Source organism: Podarcis tiliguerta (assembly GCF_965153285.1).
Source record: "Podarcis tiliguerta genome assembly, chromosome: Z".
Taxonomy (NCBI): Eukaryota; Metazoa; Chordata; class Lepidosauria; order Squamata; family Lacertidae; genus Podarcis; species Podarcis tiliguerta.
Genome location: NC_139553.1, coordinates 45,728,513 through 45,736,717, shown reverse-complemented (window position 1 = coordinate 45,736,717; position 8,205 = coordinate 45,728,513). Strand labels below are relative to the sequence as shown.

Here is an 8,205-nt window from a genome sequence, read left to right as displayed (position 1 = left end):
GCCCATCTAGTCCAGCATCCTGTTCTCACAGTGGCAGACCAGATGCCCCAATAGGAATCTCACAAGTGGGATGTGAGAGCAACAGCACTCTTCCCGCATGGGATTCTCAGCAACTGGTATTCAGAGACATACTGGCTGGTAGCCACTGGTAGCCTTATCTTCCATGAATTTGTCTTCTTTTAAGCCTTCCAAGTTGGTGGCCATCACTACCTTAACATGGGAGCAATTTCTAAGAGTGGCTATGTTTTTGGCTCGCACATTGTTTCAGGGAGTGCAGACTAGGCATGTTCCTCTTTCAATGTGAAATGAATTGAAATTCTCCCCCATTTCTGTTGCAAACGTTGACATAGTAAATGAATATATGACTTCAAAAACCCAATAGAAATTCGTGTTGTAGTTCATAGGCTCATTGACAACACAAACAGACTATGGGACTTCCTTGTCTGGACAAGAGATAGGTCAGGCAATGTCTCCTTCAGCCCTGGCTTAGATGACTTTTCAAAGGGAATTAGGCAAAGGTATAGTGGTTGTGATGGGGTGGTGTGGTAGTATCTGCCCATAGATATTAGTTATTTCTTAGTCAAATGTAGAATCTAGTTTGTTCAGAGGCAGTTTGCCACTGAATGCCAGTTTACTGGAGAGCAATAGGTTTGGGAGAAGAAATACTTCCATTTCTTGTTCTAATGTGAACCTACTTAATTTGCACTTCCTGAACTGAGAAGTGCAAATACTTTGTACTTTGCACTTCTCCAAATCCTGTTCTCTAACCAAAAAAATGTGCACAAAAGTCCACATCTTTGTAAAAAGAATGTATAAAACTGCATTATATTAGGGCAAATTGGGGCATGGGGGGGAAATGAAAATGCAAATATTAGGAGAAACATACACAGAAATGCAGTGCTTTTTGGGGGGCGCAGGGGTATGCATATTCCTAAACATTTTGTGAATCTTTGTATTTTTGTCCATTTACTGTTTTTATTTTCCCTGTTTTGAACTATAAAATGGTGGTTTTCTTGAGTCAAAATGAGAGTACCCCTAAGCATATTTTTAGGGGGGAAAGCACTGTGGAAATGTATGCACATTCTTGTGTAGATTTTTCTTTTTTAACTGGAAATTCAAAACAATTGATGTAGAAATAGGGTGAAGTTGTTGTAAACAAAAATTGCCCCTTTCCCTTATGGGGTATCCAAGAGCCCATACAGAGTCCTTACATAGGTTCCCTATTGGTAGGAGAGAATAACAGAGGCCAACTAGAGAATACTGAGAAGCAAAGCAGCTAATAAGCCTGATCTTTATTAAACCGTTGCAACAGGGTGCTCCCCTCACACGCAGGAGAGAGGAGGAGGACCACGAACCATATGTGCTTTCCCTTATATAGCCATTTTGAAATTCCCTGCCCTAGAGCTCAAGACCACCCATCCATACATCATACATACATCACAAGAAGGGGTGTAGCCCAAGACCACCCCCCACAAGCATCCTACCTATGTCACAGAAAAGGCGGTCTACAACAGAAATTTGAATGTTGTTTTTCCTGTTTGCCAGGTTATCTGATAATGCCTTATCTGATTGCCTTTCCTGGTAGTCTGGCCATTCCTTTGAGATGATGATTTCCCAATTCCTGAGACAATGGGAAGGTTCCCTCACCCCCTCCCTCCTTGCAGAGAAAACATTTGGTCAGTTTGGGAGTCAAAATGGTTTCAGGACTGTCTTCCTGTGCTTATTCAGAAATGAGGTTTATATATTTATGTACATGTTTGCTTGGTACATTTATGAACATTTATTATATATATAAGACCGTACAATTCTTATTACAAAGTTAAAGTGGGAAAACATGAAAACAGGGAGAAACCGAAATCAACTGATTCATACATTCCGCTGTCCCGCTTGAAAGCATCACAGAGGAATTTGGTTGGCTACTGTGGGAAGCAAGCTCTGTTCATTTATGTATTCTGTACAATCCTCCACTTCCCACCTCCCAGGAGATAAATCCCATCAAGATGGCTTAGACCAGTAACATTTCATAGCTGGTCTGCACCCACCCACCTTGGCCTGGTCCAGCAAGTTGTGTGTAATCTTGTTTAATAGAGATGTGTATCATTTGCCAGACCAGAAGCCAAGTTTAAATATGTTGTTCCTCCTCCATCATCGTTTTCCTTGCCCTCTGTGTAGATATTTGGTCATTGAAGAGATCTTCCTGTTCTTCTTAGGTCGCTGTCTCTTGTGATCCCCTTGACCATGAAACTGGAGCCCTGAATACTTGACCCACATTCTCAAGGGCATCTGTTTCAGCCTGTAATTGCCAACATGCCTCATCTGAAATCCGAAACTTTGGCTCTAATAGTATTAACAGAAGCTCTGGCTTTGAGCAAGGAAGCGCAATGGGTCATCTTTGCCTGGATGACCAAAAGCACCTTAAACCACCCTTTCAAAGTTTTGCTGGCTCTGTTTTGTGTTGTTCCCATTGCAGTCATAGATGTGTGATTGGCGGCTCGTGATTCTCAGTTTTCATATCATAGAAAAACAAACAAACTGTCCTCTCCACTGCAGAGAATACAGCTGGGTGGAGCTCAGCAGAATCTGCCCTTGCAAGGGTGCTTTGCAATTTTATTTAGCAAAATCATTTATTTGTAGATAAACATAAGGCAAATTCAGCTGCTCCATGCAATGCGCAAGAAAGCAGTTCAATGAACCGATATTATAAAACAACAACATAAAAAGTTACCATTAAACCACTAGGAAACAACTAACTCCCTAAATGTCTATGCATCATCGCTCCATCTAATTTATTTAAAAGCATTTGTAAACCACTTAATATTTTAAGAAATCTCCATGTGGTTTACAACATAAGACAATAAACCATATCATTAAAACAGAAATGCAACATAAAACCAGTAAAACAGTAGCATAAAGCATACAAAAGCAAATAAAAACAGGAATTCGGGGAATCCAGACAGATAAAAACAGGATCAGAGAAAGCCTGGGCAAAAAAGATATCTCTTTACAAGATGTCCAAAGCAAATGATGGATGCCTGCTACACATATGGCAGAGGGAAGGAGGGCATTCCATAGTACAGAGGCAATTGCAGAAAATGATATTCTTTAGGGTATGGTGCCAGAGGTAGAATTTCCCCAGATGAAATCTATCATTTATCTACAGAGTGAGAGAGAGAGGAGAGATATTTAAAGGCAATTATATTTGCAAAAATAATAGGTTTTGATTTTAAAACATTTTAAAATCTATTATCCTCCTTATCTCACTTCATGCAAATACAACAGAATCCAAATGATGAAGGCATTGAAATAACATGCCATTAAATATATACAACTAATAATTAAACCCATTCATCAGCAGGCAATAGATCATTTTTCTCCTTTATCAGATTACACACACATGCACACACACACACATATTTGGCTTTGGTCTTTGAACAGGTTCCTCTCAGTCTGGCAAGAAAAACAGTTCCTTATTCCAGTCAAAGTGCTCATATCTTCATGGGTATATTCTTATTAAACCATCCATTCTGCTAGGTTACAGACGATTGCAGTATTCATGATGCAATCGCTGTTTACCAGCAATTTGCATTAGTAGTTTCAGTGCTGGTAAAAATATATATATTCTCTACAGCTGTTTTGCTTACTGGGGGTAACTCTATCCAGGCCAATATCTGGAAATCTTGCAAGATGAAAACAAGACATGGCAGCCATCGTTAGTCAACACCAAAGACCTTAAATACAACCAATTAATTGAAAGCTGCTTATTAAATAGTTTGACACATTTGATGTAATGCATTTAATACAAAGCACCTACAGTTTCGATATTTCATTGTCTCCTAAGGCTATGTATTCTCTCCATTGTTGGAGGCAATATGCTGCTGAATATCCGTTGATGGGAATCACAACTGGGAAGGGTTGCTGTTGCCCTCAGATTCTGTTTGTGGGCTTCCCTTTGGGGCATGTGGATGGTCACTGTAAGAACAGGATGCTGGACTAGGTGAGCATTGGCCAGAGCCAGCAGACACAATCTTCTTATGTTCTTGGTCTGCTGGGAATCTCAACTAGAGAGAGTTGAATTCACACCCTGATTACCTCCTTCCCATAGGCATCCATCTATGGGAATGCTTGGCTTGATCAACATTTGACCTGATTTGTCAAGACTCTTAAGCTGTTATGTTATTAACTGGAGACTTTCCATGAGCAAAGCCTGTTTTGGGCCACCACTGAACCATGGTCTCTCCCCAATGCTCACCTTGCCTACTGCAAAATGGCAGCACAATATGGTTTCACTACCCCATCTAACTAATGGCAAAGCTATCCCTTTCCTACCCACTCATTGGGTGGACTTTATTTATAATTAGGTCACCTTTCCTTAAATACTTGCAGAACATCATCCAACCTGCCTAAATGGGTATCATCAGTCTACATCTGTTCCAACATTTGCAGGGTCTGGAGAGCTCCCCCCCCCCCAAGCTTGGCTGCGAGATTTAATATGTGAGCCGAGATATATTTCACGAAAACACGGTGCTCCGTCTGTGTCTGCATCTGCTCCTTTATATTAGGGAAAGTGAAGCGTTTTGATACTAATTGCAGCGAAACGGTGATGTGTTCACCCTGTAATTGACTTAATGAAGTTCATATGAAACTTCTGGAAATGGTTGGGTAATAGGCTCCCCATTGAGCCCATTGTGGGTGGGAAGGGAGAAACTGCTGTGTTGTGAAGGTAACGTGCCCCCCCCAAAGGGTCAAAAACAAGTGTGACCATGGAAAAACTAGTGTTCTCACTATATAGATGTTGCTAAATGCTGATACCACAAATGCCACCTCCAGTACATTGGGGGAAGGGGGAACAATGACAGACCTTCATACACACCTTAGAAACCATAAATCAGAAATCTTGATGAAGAAATTGGGAGTGGGACATAGCTCTTCAGTAGACTGCATGGTTTGCATGCAGAAGGTTCCAGGCTGAACTCACAGCATCTCCAGGTACGGTTGAGAAGATAACACTGAGCTAGACGGACCAACAAATTATGGTCCTGATGACCATGTTTTATGGGTTGGAGATTCCCCCCCCCCCCATGCAACAATCATCAAATCCTGGTATATTAGGATGAGAAAACTCCTGGATAGATATATTCACAACCCTAACATCCCATGAACTTAACCTCTATGATAACATTTTATTATTATTATCTAGCAGTGCTGTTCAATTGCTTAGCTCAGTTGTAAATTCAGGTAGGTAGCCGTGTTGGTCTGATGCAGTTGAAATATATATAAAAAATAAAATAATTGTCCAGTAGCACCTTAGAGACCAGCTAAGTTTGTTCTTGGTATAAGTTTTTGTGTGCATGCACACTTCTTCAGATACCAGCTCAGTTGGTTAGAACATGGTGCTGATGGGACCAAGGTTGTGGGTTTAATCCCTGTGTGGGCCAGCTACATATTCATCCATTGCAGGGGACTGGACTAGATGGTCCCTTCCAACTCCGCAATTCTATGAGCCTATGATTCTAATAGTGTATCCTCTTTCAAGGGATTCTTTTTTTAAAAAAGAAAGAAAGAAGAGCCCTTCCCCAATTACACTTGTTTTTAGAGCTAATCCTAAATATCCCTAGAATATATCATCGGTTTACCTTCAGGCATCCATCATTTTTACTGTTTACCTGGCATGGAGAAATAATCCAGAAAACACTAGTATCCTTGTGAGACAATACCTTCCATCTGTTCCTCTTTTCTGGTCCTTGTTTCTGAGAAATCCAGAAGCAAATTCCTTGTTACATTGTTCATTTTATTTATTTCAACGATTTGTATGCCACTTAACCACAGTCATCTCTCTAAGTGGTGTACAAGATACCCACAACAATAACAGTAAAGTACGAGTTAAAATTATAAAATCAGAAGTCAGTTAAGAAGTCTGATTGAATAAAAGAAATATTCATTAAGCACCAGAAGTTCAGCAGGGAGGGGGCTTTTCTGACCTGAACTGGAAGGGAGTTCCAAAAAACTGGACCCACAATACTGAATGCATGTCTCCATCTGGACATGAGGCATGTATCCGAACCATGGGAGACCCCTTGCAATGACTCCCATCTTAGAGATTGAGCAGGGAGATTGATATCAGGCAGCTGCTGAGGTATCTTGGACTCAAATCACCCACTAAGGTGAGATGTATTTTAATTTAAACTAGGGTCATTTGTTCTAAACTAGCATATTATGATGTTGTTGTTCACACTGGCTAGTCACTTTATTTTAACGAAAAGTAACCTCAAAGCAACTTACAATATATTTAAAAATTAAAACCAGTGTAAAACTAAAGCAAAATAAAAGCTAGAAACATCCATACACATATGAAAGGCAGCCTAATACATCCCACCTACTAAAGGAGGCCACAATATCTAAAATTATCCAAGTTCAAGGCCAAAGGCTGGCTGAAAAATGTTTTTGCCTGGTGCCTAACGCTAGCCAGTGATGGTGCCAGATACAGTTCCCTCAAGACAGCATTCCATAAGGCCCATTCTCATTTTGCCATTCCCTCTTCGCCTCCCTTGGAGATGGCACACTGAGCAGGATCTCAGATGGTGAACATGGGGTGAAGGCTGGTTCATGTGGGGAGAGGCAGCCTTTGAGGTATTGGGGCCCTGAGCTGCATAAGGTTTTATAGATCAAAGCAATTTAGACAAAACCTTTTTCAGGGTTATGTAAGTGTCCAGCCCAGCAATTGCGCTGTCAATTAATAGAACTTACAGGGGACAAAATCAAGCCTCTATCAATGGATAGTCGTCTGACATGATGGGGGAGTGCTTGGGTATGTATCCTTAGCAGGAGAAACCAGTTGTAGGCATTTCTTGGGCCACGGTTTCCCAGGGAGCTGCAGGGCTGAGTGAGGATTTGAATTTGGGTCTCTGCATTCCTGGTCCAGGATCCTGACCACTGCAGACAAATGTCTTAATTTTAGTTATTTTGATATGGGAGGTGGGAAACAGCCCCTTTTGGTCTCTAGCAGTTGCTGATACAGTCCAGACCTGGGCAGTGTGCATGGAGGTCCCAGGCTGCCCACGTGACAAGACCCGCTCACAATTGCTGTGTTTTAAACTCTGCATTTTTACTCTGTTTGTAAGTCACCTAGATACTATTTTTGCATTAAGCCATGCATGTAGTAGTAATGGAGAAAGATTAGAGCCCTTAGAATTTCTCTCTTTCTCCCTCCAAAATCCCTTCAAATATACAGAAAGAGAAGGAGCCAGACTTTTCCTGTAGACTCACAACCTTCTTATTGGCATGCTAGCTTTCCACATACAAGATTTGTTTATTTTTAAACAGATTCAGTGGAAATGAGCTTTGATTAGCTCTGATCTTCTGTGGCAGATGTAAATTGTACAATAGATGCAAAACACACAATTCATGCAATTACTTTTCTGCTTTTTGAGGGGAGAAGAATGTTTATTATCTTTATTAGAGTACACACAACCAAGGGTCTGCTTTATTATACATCTTGAAGACTGATTTATGGCCCAAACTGAAGATCCTTCCACCCTGAGAATTGCTGTAAAACCAGGGAACACATTAAATTTTAACTACTGTAATCCTAGATAACTCTGCTGTTTGCTTTTACTGCAAGTTTGTGTGTGTTTTTTCTACTGATGAATGATCCTAACACCTAGAAGGCTTCGGGTGGACAGAGAATGATCTCATGCCTGCAAGATCAAAGCCAAGTACTGCAAATAGTAAAGTAGGAAAGAGATGGTTCACACCAAAATAGTCATCACCATGTACGTACATTCAAATCTGGTCCATTTTTCAGAATCCAACCTTATTTTTAAGCCTCTCTCTTTAAACACGCTACATACCAGGACCAGCGGCTTAAGGCTTCCAGTAATGACACCTCCTTGTCCAAATGCTCCAAGGAATAGTCCATGTATTTAATTACCTGTCCTGGGAAATCACTAGAATACTTTCCCAAAATGTGTATGTGTGTAACTAGCAAAGAGATGGTCAACCATTTTCCCCTGTGAGGGACCACATTCCCATGTAGGAAATCTGTCAGGGGCCACATGCTGGCAGTGGAAGGAGCCAGAGACAAAAGTGTTCTAGATTAACTGGGAATAAAGTCTTCCCTGCTTCGATTTTCACCCTTGTCTCTAGGTGCGTCTTGTCCCTAGTTAAGGGCTAATGGAAGTGAAATAAAAATAAGAATCTTGGGGGGGG

The 8,205-nt window shown here is 41.0% G+C and overlaps 1 long non-coding RNA gene across 1 annotated transcript; it reads right to left on the bottom strand.

Annotated features, from left to right (window-relative positions):
- Nucleotides 1-1,834: 1,834 nt before the first annotated feature.
- On the bottom strand, nucleotides 1,835-5,723 carry LOC310669062. The gene is made up of 3 exons (XR_014507003.1): nucleotides 5,634-5,723; nucleotides 3,642-3,728; nucleotides 1,835-3,154 (listed from the first exon to the last, which is right to left on the bottom strand). It is a non-coding gene; the product is annotated as an uncharacterized lncRNA (long non-coding RNA).
- Between the last annotated feature and the right edge of the window lie 2,482 nt (nucleotides 5,724-8,205).